At 36.8% G+C, this 15853-nt stretch overlaps 1 protein-coding gene across 3 annotated transcripts in view; it reads left to right on the forward strand.

The window, feature by feature from the left end:
• IPCEF1 (interaction protein for cytohesin exchange factors 1) overlaps positions 1-15853 on the forward strand; it is a 191968-nt gene that overhangs the window by 67432 nt on the left and 108683 nt on the right. For all 3 annotated transcript variants that reach the window (XM_032338664.1, XM_032338667.1, XM_032338665.1), the window contains exon 2: positions 1624-1667. The gene's annotated coding sequence lies outside the window, so the exon portion shown is untranslated. The remainder of the gene's footprint in view (positions 1-1623; positions 1668-15853) is intronic.

Here is a 15853-nt window from a genome sequence, read left to right on the forward strand (position 1 = left end):
TAGTGGTTTCTTAAAAAATTAACTCAGAGGCGCCTGGGTGGCTCAGTGGTTAAAGCCTCTGCCTTTGGCTCGGGTCATGATCCCAGAGTCCTAGGATCGAGCCCCACATCAGGCTCTCTGCTCCCGCAGGGAGCCTGCTTCCTCCTCTCTCTCTGCCTGCCTCTCTGCTTAATGTGATTTCTGTCTGTCAAATAAATAAATAAAATCTTAAAAAACAAACAAACAAACAAACAAAAAACAAACTAAACTTAGTTTTACCATATAGCTAGCTCAGGAGTCATGCTTCTTGGTATTTACCCGAAATAGTTGAAAACTTACATCCATACAAAAATCTGCACATGGATGTTTACAGCAGATTATTCATCATTGGTAAAACTTGAAAGCAACCAGATGTCCTTTAGTAGGTGAATGGATAAAGACATTGATACATCCAGACAATGAAATATTTAGTGTTAAAAAGAAATATGTTATCAAGCTATGACAAGACATAAAGGAAATTTTAATGCATATTACTAAGTGAAAGAAACCCATACATACTGCATGATTCCAGCTATATGACATTTTGGAAAAGGCAAAATTATGGAGATAATAAAAAGTTCAATGGTTGCTTGGGGTGGGAGAAATGAATATGCAGAGCACTGAGGATGTTTAAAGAAATCAATATACTATGATATTATATCACATGATATAATGATAGATATATGTCACTGCACTTTTTTTTTTCTACAAACATAGGATTTATGATACCAACAGTGAACTATAAGGTATATTGTGGACTTTATCTAGTTATGATGTTTCATTGTAAATTCATCCTTGGTAAAAAATATACCATTCTGGTGAGTGATGTTGATAATGGGGGAGGCTATGCACATGTTGGGGCAGGGGGTATAGAAGAATCTCTGTACCCTCCTCTCAGTTTTTATAAACCTAAAACTTCTCTTAAAAAATGAAGGCCCGGGGCACCTGGTTGGCTCAGTGGGTTAAAACCTCTGCCTTCGGCTCAGGTCATGATCCCAGGGTCCTGGGATTGAGCCCCGCATCGGGCTCTCTGCTCAGTGGGGAGCCTGCTTTCTCCTCTCTCTCTCTCTGCCTGCCTCTCTGCCTACTTGTGATCTCTATCTGTCAAATAAATAAATAAATAAAATCTTTAAAAAAATGAAGTCTTAGAAAATCTGTATTTTTTAAACTTATGGCTTAGGCAATGAGTGGGATGATTATTACTAATATGAAACATTTTCCCATTGACAGAATTCCAGGAAAACAGATGGAAGTTCTAAATCCATGTGAACATCTTTCAAGATATTTAAAAGTAAAGTAAAAATATATATCTTGAGTAGTGTTCAAAGGGATTTGAACATTATTTTCACACTATCTTTTAGAAAACATTCAATTCCAGGGGATCTCAGCTTAATGATTTCCTGCTAGTTTATACCTAGGTCTTCTTTCCTGTGAGATAGAACTTTCTCATTTTCCAAGAGACTCATTGGGTAGTTTTTATGATGAGCAGGTTACTATTTTGTTGCCTCTTCTTGGAGGGTGATGTGGTAAGATTCTGACTTCCTTCTAGATAGTTGGGTCCAGGCAGAAACCTTATGACCCCTTTCTTGTCTTTTTCTTGTACAGATCAGAGGCAGCAGAACTGGAACAAGGACACTCATAGCTTTTTGGTATGTAATTGGAAATTCTTTAAAACTAATTCTTTCTTTTAGTGATATTTATGACCTGAAGGACCTGTACTCTACTTTGTTATTCTAATCTGTGAAAGAAACTGTAGTAGACTAGGTATATTTATCCATAGGCTGGGGTTAATGCAGAGGGAAGCTAATAGTATTAATAAATAACAAACTATGTTTATTCCTCTGTATATCGCTTGAAAATGGATTCTTGGTGGTAATTACTTTTCAGTGGGAGGGTTGTTTAGTAAAACAATTTATATATAGAATGATCCTTCTTGACCCACTTGGGGGTGAGGTATATACCATAACTATCAAAGTACCATCGAAGTATAGTTATGTGAAGGATTTATTTGTAAGCAAGTATGTGTTTTGATGCCCAGATGCAGATTGAGTACTCTAGAAATGAGGCATTTACTGATCTAAATTTACTACTGATTCAAATAAAATATTTATATTTAATTATTATAATATGAAAGTAAAACAATCTTAAGATGTTCTTGCCTTTAAAGTTCATCACTAATGATCTAGGCAAGACTGGAGTTCTTTGAATATGTGTGTAATTCTTCTCATTATTCCTTTGATTTTATACTTATAAAATAACTTTAAAAGAATCATTATATGTCTTAGTTCCTGACTGGAATATCTATCTCTTGTTTGGTTTAACTCTTTTTTAAGACAAAATACAATTCTAAACTTGTTAGGGAATGCAAGGGAAGCATTTATTTTATTTTATTTTTTTAGAGAGACAGAGAGAGCAAGAGAGAGAGAGAGAAAGAGAGAGCCTGAGCAGAAGTAGAGGGACAGAGGAGAGGGAGAGAGAGAGAATCTTAAGCAGGTTCCATGCCCAGTACATAGTCTGATGTAGGTCTTGATCTCAAGAGCCTAAATCCTGACCTGAGGTAAAATAAAAAATTGGGCACTTAACAGACTGAGCCTCCCAGGTGCCCTAAGGGAAGCATTCTTTTCATAGCTATCTATCAAGAACACATTTTTTTCAGTGTGTGACTCTGGATATAACTGAAAATCTGGTAATTTTTCAGAAAATATTAGTATATTAAGTGCCATTATTTTTCTATGAGCCAAACCATAATAATAACAATCATTATTGCCTCTGATATGCACTTTCTACCACTCCCAGTTGTATTGCAATGTCTTTGAAACATTGCTACCTATGACCCAGTAGCTACCACCATTCTTTCTGGTGAGGATTGCCCTCTCTTTTTCCTTTCAAAGTTGTTAAACCCATTGTTGTGGTTGTCCAAACTCTGACCAAAAAAAAAAATAGTTTTAGTCCATACATTTGCTGTTTAGATGTCTTCAAACACGTGAAGTCCTATTGTTTCAGCATGGGTGTACTTCAGATATGCATTTATTCATGAGACAGATTGTGTGACTCAGTCAATAATACTCTCACATTGTCTTCTATGGTAAAGAACCCTTTATTCACCATAACATTTGATGTTTCATTGAGGAATTTTAATTGATAACTTTTCATATTTACACTTTTTGTTGATGGTTTGCAAACTAGTTACTGAAAGATATTAACAAAAAATGGTGGATTTTGCCATCTCTAAAAGTTGTCAGGTACTTTTTCTAGTAAAACACTTCTGATCCTCAGATTAGGGGCCTCCTTGTTATCAAAGGTATCTAGAAAGAGCCTGGCTTGTTGTCAGAAAAAGTTGTGCAATTTTTAAAAAAATGTTTATTTTTTAAAGAAAAATGTATGTTATGAGGGAACCCTGCATTAGTGGAAAGACTAGGTAAGATGAACTCTATGGTCTCTTGTAATATAAAACTTGACAATTTTTATGGAAGATGACACAGCTAATGACCAAATTAGAAAATCTGAGTTTTGTTAAGCATTATAGAAATTCTTGCACTGAAAAAAATCAGAGACAACATAGTGATGAAAATGACAGTCTCTGAACTCAGATGGTCTGGGTTTGATCTTGTCTCTGACACTTACTAGCTATGTGACCTTGGTCATGTCATCTAACATTTATGTGGCTCATTTTCCTCACTTGGTGAGTAGAGTTAGTACTAGTACCTCATAAAGCTGATGCAAGGATTTAATGAGTTAGGATGACCACAGCTCTTAGAACAATGCTTAGTGTACATTTGGGCACTCAATCAATGTTAGTTATGAGAGATAGGTGAATGACATTGTTATCAGCAAGAGCATCTGTGGCTCTTAGAGATTCTCAGACGTTTCTCACTCAAATTTATGACCTTTAAGAGTAGAGTGCATCTGGCAATGATTTCTATGAGTATTCGAACTGATCTCTTCAAGTATTTTGATGCTGTCTTGCTTCACCTTAAGACCAACATGAAGACAAATCTCAGACTCTTCACAGCTTTCTACTTACCCCAACATTGAGGGTGACACTTCTATCCTTCCATTTTCTGGGGTTGATTTTTCATCTTCCTTTCATGGTCTCACACATGCCTTTCTGCATATATTCAAACATTTCTGGATCTCAGATTTCACAACAAAGGGGCTTATTATAGTATTTTTCTAACAAAGTTAGATGTTTACCTAAGAGAAAGTCTTCCAGCTATTAAGATAATAAAACACCTTTCAACTTAATGCAGAAGTATATTAATAATTTTCATCCTTACCATTGTCGTCATTAAGCTATTAGTAAGGAGCTTTCTTTGTTTTAGAGTCACTCTGATACATTAAAGGCATGATTCTTGGCCTAAGTGTGTGTAATGAGAGCAGCCAGTCTGTATTTAGTTCTTATTTACAGGTGCCTACATTTCTGGTCCCATGATTATTTTGAGATCTTCACAGAATTTTTCTTCACTTTTTAAAATTGTGGTAAAATACCCATATCATAAAATTTACCATGTAAGCCATTTTTATGAAATATTAAGTACATTCATGCTCAGTGACATGAAATACATTCACGTTACTGTGCAACCATCCCCATAACTCTTTTTATTTTGTAGAGCTAAAACTTTACACCCGTTAAACAATCTCTCTCTATTCTCCCCTCCCCTCAGCCCCTGGTAACCACCACTATACCTTTTGTCTTCATAGTCTGAAGTACTAGGAAGTACTTCCTATAAGTGGAATTTACAGTATTTTTCTTTTTGTGACTGGCTTATTTCACTTAGCATAATGCCCTCAAGGCGCATTCATGCTGTAGCACAGGTCAGAATTTCCTTCTTTTAAAAGGCTGAATAACATTCGATTGTATGTGTATATACCACATTTTGCTTAACCATTTATCTGTTGCTAGACACTTGTGTTGCTTCCGCATTTTGGCTCTCATGAATAATGTTGCTGTGAACATAGACGTATAAATGCTTTGTTGGGACCCTTCTTTCAGTACTTGTGGGTAAATACCTAGACGTGAAATTGATGGGTCATATGTAAATTCTATTTTAAAATTTTTCCACAACAGTTGTACCATTTTACATTCCCACCAACATTTCACAGAGTTTTTAAGTACAAAATGCTTGTCTAATCATTTTGACATATTCCTACTGGGCAATGAATATTGTGAAGTTTTAAGTGAATAAAATTAGAACACAAGGTTATGTTTTTCCAATTCATTTTTTCCTGCTGTGCCTGTGAGGGTTATGTTTTAAGACCTACCTCATGTTAATTTATGTTACCAGGTGATTCAGAGCGTCAATGGACTTTTTCCAGAACAGAAACATGTGGGGCCAAGTTTCATACCTCTAATGGAAAAACAACTTGGACTCCAAGGATTTCTTGGCTTAGTTTAAAATAAACTCTAAGTTAAAATCCTGTGTGCTAGCAGTTAAGGAAAAGATGACCACATATGTTTTTTTCTGAAGGCTCGTAATTTTTTTTTTTTTTTTTTGCACAAAATACACCAGTGTGAACAGGAATGGGAACAACTGGGTTACAAAGAGAAAAAATACTGAAAAAAAACCCAAAAAACCTTATATTTAGGTTTGAAACAGAATCTGCAAGGTTTTCAAATATAAGAGAACAGGTTAACATTTGTGGTATTATTTTTTCTGGTTAAATAATATTTGTGTTTCCTTAAATTTTGGTTCAAAAATATAGATACAGCTTTCTAAGGGACATAATCAAATTCCAAAACTGAGAGGTTATTAACTGAAAATCTCAAAGTCTTTTGAGGTTATTTCCACAAATTAGGGGGCCAATTTCTCAGAAAATCTGCATTTATTGTTTATGGACAGTGAGCAAAGGAGGAAGATTAACTCAGTCAGGGAGCAAAAGTATTCTGGTTGTCAGACACTTCATTTTTCCTTAGTTTTGTTATATTCCATAGAAATATAAAAACAATCTCAGGGTCTTGAAGGGGCGGAGGTGGGAGGTTGGGGAACCAGGTGGTGGGTATTGGAGAGGGCACAGATTGCATGGAGCACTGGGTGTGGTGCAAAAACAGTGAATACTGTTATGCTGAAAAGAAATAAAAAATAATAAAAAAAGAAATATGTTTTTCCTAATAAAATCACTTTCCAAATAAAGTGTTCAAAAAGGCTCTAATGACTTTGGGTATGTCAGTTTATACAGGAAAAATTTCAACATAACTTAAGGAAATTTAGCAAAGACTTTTGCAAATGATACATGAGGCACAGGGAGCTCTTAGCAGGGGGTAGCCTAGGTTATGCTGTGGTAGCAAATGAACCCTGAAACCGCAGTGGCTTCACATAAGGAGCTTTTATCTCTTGTTCACGCTGTATGCTCACTGCTGCTCACATGAAAAGGGGAAGCCCCCCTTCTCCACAAGGTCTCTCAGAGGTGCAGGTTGATGGCAGCTCATCTTCCTTGTGGAGCTACCATGGCAGCAGGTGGCTTCTGAGTTTGCCGTGACTGGGAAGAGAGAATATGGAGCACTCGTACTCTTCTCCAGACTGGACGTGACGCACGTCTCCTCCACCCAGAGCCGGGGCCAGAACTAGTCACATGGGCTCTCCCAACAACCTCCGGGCTGGTGGTCTTCGCGGGTGGTCTTCCTGGGGCATGAAGGAGGAGAGAGGACTAATAATTTCCTCTTTGATAAACTTCGCTGCAAAGTCTTGGATTAGGCATCTCTACAAAACAATTTTCCTACCTAAATCAGTCACATTCATAATTCCTTATGTTTTAATATATAGGTAAGAGATTTTCATGTTCTTAAATTAATTTCACTTTTTTATGTGCTAATTTTAGGTAGGAATAAATAAAACAAGGATTTTTGAAAAGGAGTCAGTGAAGGCATAGGTATAATCAACCATGGGAAAAATGTCTATAGAAAAAATGGTCCTCATATGTCAATGTATCTATAGGCTTCATTTGTATTATTAGTCATATTTATTTATTTAGTTATTTATTTATCTTTTTTTAATGATTTTTAAAAAAAATTTTCAATTTATTTATTTTCAGAAAAACAGTATTCATTATTTTTTCACCATACCCAGTGCTCTATGCAATCCATGCCCTCTATAATACCCACACCTGGTACCCCAACCTCCCACCCGACCACCACTTCAAACCCCTCAGACTATTATTAGTTATATTTTATTATTTCTTTTTTCTATAAGACTGTACCTTGAAATTAAATGGAATTCCAGATGCAGTAAGATTGACTGCAAAATCAATGCAAGGATATTGTGCTGGAAATAAGAAACCATACTTTAGATCAATTTTATTTTTATTTATTTCTTTAATATTATGTTATGTTAGTACATCATTAGTTTTTGATGTAGCGTTTGTGATTTATTATTTGCATGTAACACCCAATGATAGATTGTCCTTAGTTTATTTTATATATTTTTTCCATTTTATGGCCATTTTTTCCTGAATCTTAATCTAATGATTTGTTTTGACTTTCTTATATCTCATGTTTTTCTCCTTAAATTTCCTTTTCTATTTACTGAAATGTTTTATCAAGCACTGTTTTCATATTGGGTACATGGAGAATAAACGTGTCTGCGAGTGTCTTTATTTTGGCCTCATGACTGATTGTGTGCTTGGATGGGGAATTTTATGTACCCATTTATTTTGATTCAGAACTTTGGAACATTGCTCCAATACTCTCTAACACTCCACGTTGCCTATAAGAGATCTGATGTTATTCTTATTTGTGTTTCTTTATATATAATACTATTTTATCCTGTCTGTGAACTTTTAGGAATTTTTAAAAAGATTTTTATTTATTTATTTGTCAGGGAGAGAGTGTAAGTAGGGGGAGTGGTAGGCAGGGGGAGTGGTAGGCAGAGGGAGAAGTAGGCTCCCTGCTCAGCAAGGAACTTGATGCTAGACCCTGGGGTCATGGCCTGAGCTGAAGCAGACAATCAACTCAACCACCCAGGCATCCCTAAACTTTAAGGATTCTTTGTATGCCTTTGACATTCTGAAATTCCACAAGTCATATTCAGCTCTTCATCTTCTTAAATATGTCTAGTTCAGCATTTTGTGGCACAGGAAGATTTCTTTTTTCTCCTCTCTCCCAAGGCTCTCTTCCCACTGTTTTGGTTTTGTTCTCTGTTCTCGCCACCGACTCACCAAGATGGCCACTGCTAACTCCAGGCTTGTCCTGTGCTCATGGCTCAAGTCCCAGAAAAATGACAAGACCCTTCCCCAATGCTTTAGGGAGAATTACCCGGCTAGCCTTAGTTCATTTACTCTTGACTTAATTGGCCATTGTGGCCAAGGTGTTAAGTACTTTGGTCCATTTACTTCTTAGGACCGCTACTCCCCTCACCGTGGTCCAGGGCATTCTCATATCTTCTCCCGCTTACTGCAGTAGCCTCTTAACTGGCCTCTGGGTTTATGTCTTTGCTTCCTTCAGTCTCTTCTCAGTGCTGGAGCCAGAGCTGTTAACATGTGTGTCAGATCAAACTCTATAAAGCTTGCCTGTTTCACGTCAAGAAAAGCCGAAGTCTTCAGCAATAGCTCAAAAGACCACCAACGATCCGCGTGAGCTGGCCTCGTGTAATCTCTCTGACCTCATTTCCTACCTCTCTCCCCCCATTGCACCGTCAGCCTCTGCCATGCTGGCCTCCTTGCTGTGCTTTACACATGCCAGACACACTTTCAATCCCAGTTCAGGGCTCTGCCTTGGCTGCTCTCTGACCCTGACAGCTCACTCTTGGATTTCTACTGATTGCATGTTTACCTCTTCTTGGTCTTTACTCAAATGTCTCCTATTTAGTGAGACTGTTCCCATCCATGCGTTTAAAATGAGAGCCCTCTGTAATACTCACCCCTATCTTATTTTTCTTCATTTATGTCCATCTCATGTGCCATTTATTTTACTTATTTATCTTGTTAATTGTCTACTCATGAAATGTAAGCCCCACGAGGACAAGGAGATTTTATCTGTTCAGGGTTATGTTCTTCAGGTTCTAAGACTGTGCCTACTGCATGGTTAGTCAATAAATATTTGATAAATGAATGAATGGTTGACAAACCTAAGCCATATGCTTGCTCCTGTTTTGGGGATGTGGGGCCAGTTCAGTGGGGTGTGGGGAGAAGAAAAAGGAGCTGATCGGACAAAAATTAATAAATGCCCTCCAAAAGATCCTTCTGGTGAACATTGAGAAATGGGGTCTCTGCTAAAAGAGGATAAAATGAGTAGGTGGAATAAAGGAGAAGATTCTGAAACAGGACAGTAATTTTCTAACTTGTTTGATTTTGAATTTTGAGTGCATAAAATTGTTTTTATATGTTACAATAATCTTGAAATATTAGGTAATTCTGCCTGCAAAAAACTTATGGGGAAAATAATTTTTTTTTCTTTTCTACACCATTTGTTTCCAATTGCAATTAGATTTTTACTCCCAGTGACCAATATATGAAAGAATAAGCTAGATTTGGGCAAAGAATATTTTACTTCTTTCAGGAGAGCAGATTGCAAAATGGGTGATCAGGCAATCTTTCTATATTAGATTTCTTCTTAACTATTTGCCTGCATCTAAATGAAATTTTTGAAGTTAATTTCAGGCTGAATAATTGGCAGGCTCAGAGCCGTCAATCAGAAGTTTTTATTTGTATCTAACACTCCTTCCCCCTTAGTCAGTCTTGCTGGAGTTCTATTTTATTAATTTTTGTCCAAAGAACTAGTTTTATGCTTTATTAATCTTCCCCTTATTTTCCTATTTCATTTATTTCTGCCTTTATTTGTCCTACTTCTTCCTCGGTTTGCTAGTTTGCTATTTTTCCAGTTTCATGTGTTGAGCTCTTAGCTTACTTGCTTTCATTCCCTCTTATATTCTAATAAATGTATTTAAGGTCTATATTTCCCTCCAAAAAATGTTTTAGTTGCATCCCCGAAGATTTTGATGTGTAGTGTTTTCAATGGTGATAAATTCCAAATATTTTCCATTTGATTTCCTTCTGGACTCAATTTTTTTTTTAGTAGTCTGAGATTTTTGTTTCCAGACATATAGACATTTTAAATGTCTATTTTTTTGCTATTAATTTCCGCAATTAAAACATTATAGTCAAAGAACATAATCTGTGTTAAATCAATTCTGTGCAATTTATCAAGACTTCTGTTGTAATATAGTACTTTGTCAATTTTTGATATTATATCATGTATGTTGGAAATGTGTGTATTTCTTAATTACAGAGTTCTGTGTATCTGAAATTTACTAATTTGTATCATCTGCATTTCCATTTACTTATAGTCTGCATTGTTTTCTGAGAGATGGGTGCTATAATCCTCAACTGTAATTGCCAATTTATTTACTTCCTTTTCCAGTTTTATGAATTGTGGTTGCTTGATTTGAGGCTATATATATGTATATATATATATTTGTGAAGGTTTTTCTGGCTTTGATTCTTTTATTGACTTATAACATCTTTCTATATTAAATGTATGTTTAACAATGCACAGTAAATATACATATATATGTATAAATTTTATATTTTCATATATTAAAATTCTCAGCACAGCTTGCATTTCCTTTAGGTTTGCCTGGATATCTGTATCCATTTTTTTATTTTTAACCTTTCATATCCTTTTGTTTTCAGTTTTTTTTTTTTTTAAGATTTTATTTATTATTTGATGGAGAGAGACACAGTGAGAGAGGGAACACAAGCAAGGGGAGTGGGAGAGGGGGAAACAGGCTTCCCGCTGAGCAGGCAGCCCTATAAGATAGGATCCAGGGCTTGATCCCAGGACCCTGGGATCATGACCTGAGCCAAAGGCAGACGCTTAACGACTGAGCCACCCAGATGCCCCAGTTTTTCTTTTAGATACACGTTGTTAGATCTTTTTTAAAAAATAACTTTTATTTTGCAATATAAAATACATTATGTTAAAATATAAGTAAAGAAGAATGTACAGACAAATTTGAATATCTCAGTGATTTATCATAAAGCATAAATTCTAGACTACGGGAGTCAAGAAATAGAATACCGTTGGGGCTTCTGGGTGGCTCAGTTGGTTAAGTGTCTGACTTCGGCTCAGGTCAAGATCTCAGGGTCCTGGGATGGAGTCCCACATTGGACTCCTTGCTCAGTGGGGAGTCTGCTTCTCCCTCTCCTTCTGCCCCTCCTCCATACTTGTACTTTCTTTCTCTCTCTCTCGAATAAATAAATAAAACCTTAAAAAAAAAAAGAAATTTCTAATCTAAACTCAGGCATAACCAAATTTCTGTATTATGGGGTAAAGAAAAAATAGAAGATTCCTTGTTTTTTGTGATGGCAGACTTTTGAGGTAAGATGATATTATCTAGGGTGGTGGAAGTGGGACAGGTGCACGTGGGAATGGACTGTGAGGAGGTGGGTATAAAGCTGTGTAGGTGAGGTGTGAGTGAGAAAGGCAGTGTGAGGTAACAAGGCTGGGCGGGCCACAGGAAGCCAGGCGGACCACAGGAAGCTGGCTGGGAAAAAAAGTCTTTGGCTTTACTGAATTAAAAGCAAGAATAAAACAACCCAAAGACAAATGGAAAATCTCACACACAAAGTCTAGAAAGGAATGGAAACAGAAAAATAATCACACATGTGTTCAGGAAAAGGTGAACTGAAGTCTCTGGCCAATTACAGTCTAATTTTTGGGTGAATTTTCAGGACTTTATGCAGTAAGATCGTCTAATTAAAAAACAAATAGAGGAGCAAACACTTCCTTTAGAAAGAAACACAAAATATTCTTTTGTAAAATTTAAATTTCTCCATTTAGAACTCTAGTAGTTAAAAAAATAATGCCCTATCCAAATCAAAAGAATGCTAACATAGGGAGTCCAATAATGTTTCAGTGTTTGGTCTCTAGCTAAAATAGTGTACTTACATGTTGGGCCACTAGGTGTCTCTTTGCATACGTTTTAGGATTCCAGCCGGAGAGCTAAGCACTTCTTAAATGAAATTGTCAACGTGAATTGTGTCAACAAATGTTTCAATTTGAGGGTATTTAGGGATGACTTTAACTATTCTTCAGAAAGGATAAATAGATGTGTCTTGGCTCTCTCTCTCTCTCTCGCTCTTGCGTTAGATGTTTTGCAAACGTTAACCCAGGATTGTCAGCAGATGCAAAATTCTGGTACGTATATCAGGGTGGTTGGCAGGCTGATAGGATAGAAGAGCCTGCCCATTTAGGATGATGACCAAGAGGTTATTTCTGAATGAAGTCTTGGCAAGGATACTCAATTCCCAAATAAGCTGTGTTTGGCTCTCCAATGTCTCTTTCTAGGAGATCTAGTCCTTCCTGATCGGATTCTTCAAAATTACCCAGTTAACAGATCATCTGTGGTCTCCCATGGCCTTTTGAGTACAAGGTATCAATTTACTCTGAGTCACATAAGCCCCCTCTGAATTGTCCAGATTTGGTAAACAATTTACACACTCTCTTTCATCCTATAAGAATGTAATGAGATTGACTGTTTGCAGAAAAATCAAGCATGTTGTTTAGGAGAAGCTGAAAAGTCAAAGATTATTATAAGAGACAACACTACTAAAATTGAAAGGGCTCTGAGCCTGGAGTCTGAAGACCTGAGTTCAGATTCTGCCTGTATAACGTGCTAGCTGTGGAATGTAAGTGGTCTTCCTCCTCTGTATGTTAGTTTCTTTGTAAAAGTATAGGTGATGTTACTTTACAGACTTGACATGCAGACTAAAAACAATCTGCAATAATTGTGCCAAATATCATGGTAAGAGCCTCTAGGAGAAGTCACCCTATTCTTAAAAAATATTTTTTCCTGAAAAATAAATGACAACATCACTGTATAAGTTCAAGGTATAGAGCATGGTGGTTTTTGTTTTTTTAATGAAATATGGTTGATGTATAAAGTATTAGTTTCAGGTGTACCACATAATAATTTAATACTTATATACATGATGAAATGATCATCATGATGTCTAGTTACCGTCCGTCACCATACAATCTTATTACAGTATTATTGACTGTATTCTCTGACAGCATAACAGTTTGATTTACATATATTACAAAATGATTACTCAAGTTGCTTCAGTAAACATCCATCCTATATAAATTCAGTAAAAAAAAATTTAAAAAAGGAAAAAAATTTCTCCTTGTGATGAGAACTATTAGAATTTACTTTTAACTACTTTCCGGTATGTCATACAACGGTGTTAGCTAGTCAGTATGGTGTACCTTATTTATCTTACAACAGGAAGTTTGTACTTTTTGACCACTGTCCTCCAATTCCCCCTCCCCCAATCCCTGCTTCTGGTAACCACAGGTCTGAACTCTTTTTCTATACGTTTGCCTGTTTTTTTTTTTTTTGTTTTTTTTTTTTTTAAGACTCACATGTAAATAAAATCTTGTCTTTCTGACTCTGACTTATTTTACTTTGTGTAACACTTTCAAGGTCCATCCATGTTGTTCCAAATAGTAGGATTTACTTTTTTTTTAATGGCTCAATAATGCTTCATTGCATATCTATATGCACCAAAACTTCTTTATCCATTCATCTATTTATGGACATTTAGGTTTTTTCTGTGTCTGGTTATTGTGACTAATACTATGAACATAGGTGTGCAAATATCTTTTCAAGTTAGGGTTTTGATTTCCTTCATATAAATACTCAGAAGTGGAATTGTTAGAACACATGGTAATTCTATTTTTAATTTTTTGAGGATCCTCCATACCATTTTCCTTAGTGGCTGCACCAATTTATATTCCTACCAACAGTGTACAAGCGTTCCCTTTTCTCGACATCCTCACCAACATTTGTCATCTCTTGTCTTTTGGATGATGGATGGCTATTCTAACTGACATGAAGTGATAGCTCATTGTGGGTTTTTTTTTTTTAAGATTTTATTTATTTATTTGACAGACAGAGATCACAAGTAGGCAGAGAGGCAGGAAGAGAGAGAGAGAGAGGAGGAAGCAGGCTCCCTGCCAAGCAGAGAGCCCAGTGTGAGGCTCGATCCCAGGACCCTGGTATCATGACCTGAGCCGAAGGCAGAGGCTTTAACCCACTGAGGCACCCAGGTTCCCCAGCTCATTGTAGTTTTAATGGCTGATTTTCCTACTGACCAGTTGAGCATCTGTCTTTTCATGTACACATTGACCTTTCATATATCTTCTTTGGAGACATATCTGTTGAGGTCCTTTGCCCATTTTTTGACTGGATTATTTGTTTTTTGCCCTGGAGTTGTAGAAGTTCTTTGTATGTTTTGGATATTAAGCCTTTATCAAATACGTAGTTTGGAAGTACTTTTTCCCATTCCATAGGTTTGTCTTTTTACTATGTTGATGGGTTCTTTGTTGTGCAAAAGATTCTTAGTTTGATTTGGTCCCACTTGCTTATTTTTGATTTTGTTGTTTGTATTTTAGGTGTCATATCCAAGAAATCATTACTAAGACCCATGTCAGGACTTTGTTCCTTATATTTCCTTCTAGGAGTTTCATGGTTTTAGGTATTACGTCTAGGTCTTTAACCTATTTCAAGTTAATTCTGTGGGGGTGAAAGATAGGGAATATCAGTGATGACAATACTGACTCCCGTCATTGGCCCTCCTTGTTCATGTCTGCACCATGATCCTCTTAGGGCTGTGTGTTCCAGACCCCTTGGAGGTTAACATATGGCAGGAAGGCCTGTCTTGAACTTTTCTCTGGCACCACTTTAGATAACTACCCTTTGACCTCACCATAATGGCCCTCACTCTATAAAAGCTGTGGATCAATGTCCGCACTTTCTGGAGAATACCTGCATAGTGCCCAGGTCATCTATCGGTGAGTCAGTAAGCTACCCTGAAAGAAGTGTGCAAACGGTATGGAGTGGCTTACTTTGTTTTTTGGTCTCAAAGTTCCTTCTCAGTTTGGAAGATCCTTTACTGTTCCTCTTCTACCTTCTAATGTATGAGTTCAGTTTCATTCTTTTACTTTTGAATATCCAATTATCGAGCAACATTTATTGAAGAGACTGTCTTTTCTCCCCTGAGTATCCTTGGCTCTCTGGTCAAATATTGGTTAGCCATATATGCTTGGGTTTATCTCTAGTCTCTCAGTTCAATTCTGGTGGTCTGTTTGTCTATGTTTGTGTCATCACTCTCCTGTTTTGATGAGTATAGCTTTATAGTACAGCTTGAAGTTAGGGAGTATGATACCTCCTGCTTTGTTCCTTCTGAAGATTTCTTTGGCTTGTTGGGGTATTCTGTGTTTCCATATAAATTTTAGGGGTGTTCTTTCTACTGTAAAAAAATTCCACTGGTAGTGTGATGCCCCCAGTTTTATTGTTGTAGAAGATATGAACAGACACTTCTCCAATGAAGACATACAAATGGCTATCAGACACATGAAAAAATGTTCATCATCACTAGCCATCAGGGAGATTCAAATTAAAACCACATTGAGATACCACCTTACTTCAGTTAGAATGGTCAAAATTAGCAAGACAGGGAACAACATGTGTTGAAGGCGATGTGGAGAAAGGGGAACCCTCTTACACTGTTGGTGGGAATGCGAGTTGGTGCAGCCTCTTTGGAGAACAGTGTGGAGATTCCTCAAGAAATTAAAAATAAAGCTTCCCTATGACCCTGCAATTGCACTACTGGGTATTTACCCCAAAGATAACAGATGTAGTGAAAAAAAGGGCCATCTGTACCCCAACGTTTATAGCAGCAATGGCCACAGTCGCCAAACTGTGGAAAGAACCAAGATGCCCTTCAACGGACAAATGGATAAGGAAGATGTGGTCCATATACACTATGGAGTATTATGCCTCCATCAGAAAGGACGAACACCCAACTTTTGTAGCAGCATGGATGGGACTGGAAGAGA

Source organism: Mustela erminea, chromosome 4 (genome assembly GCF_009829155.1).
Source record: "Mustela erminea isolate mMusErm1 chromosome 4, mMusErm1.Pri, whole genome shotgun sequence".
In the NCBI taxonomy this organism is placed as follows: Eukaryota; Metazoa; Chordata; class Mammalia; order Carnivora; family Mustelidae; genus Mustela; species Mustela erminea.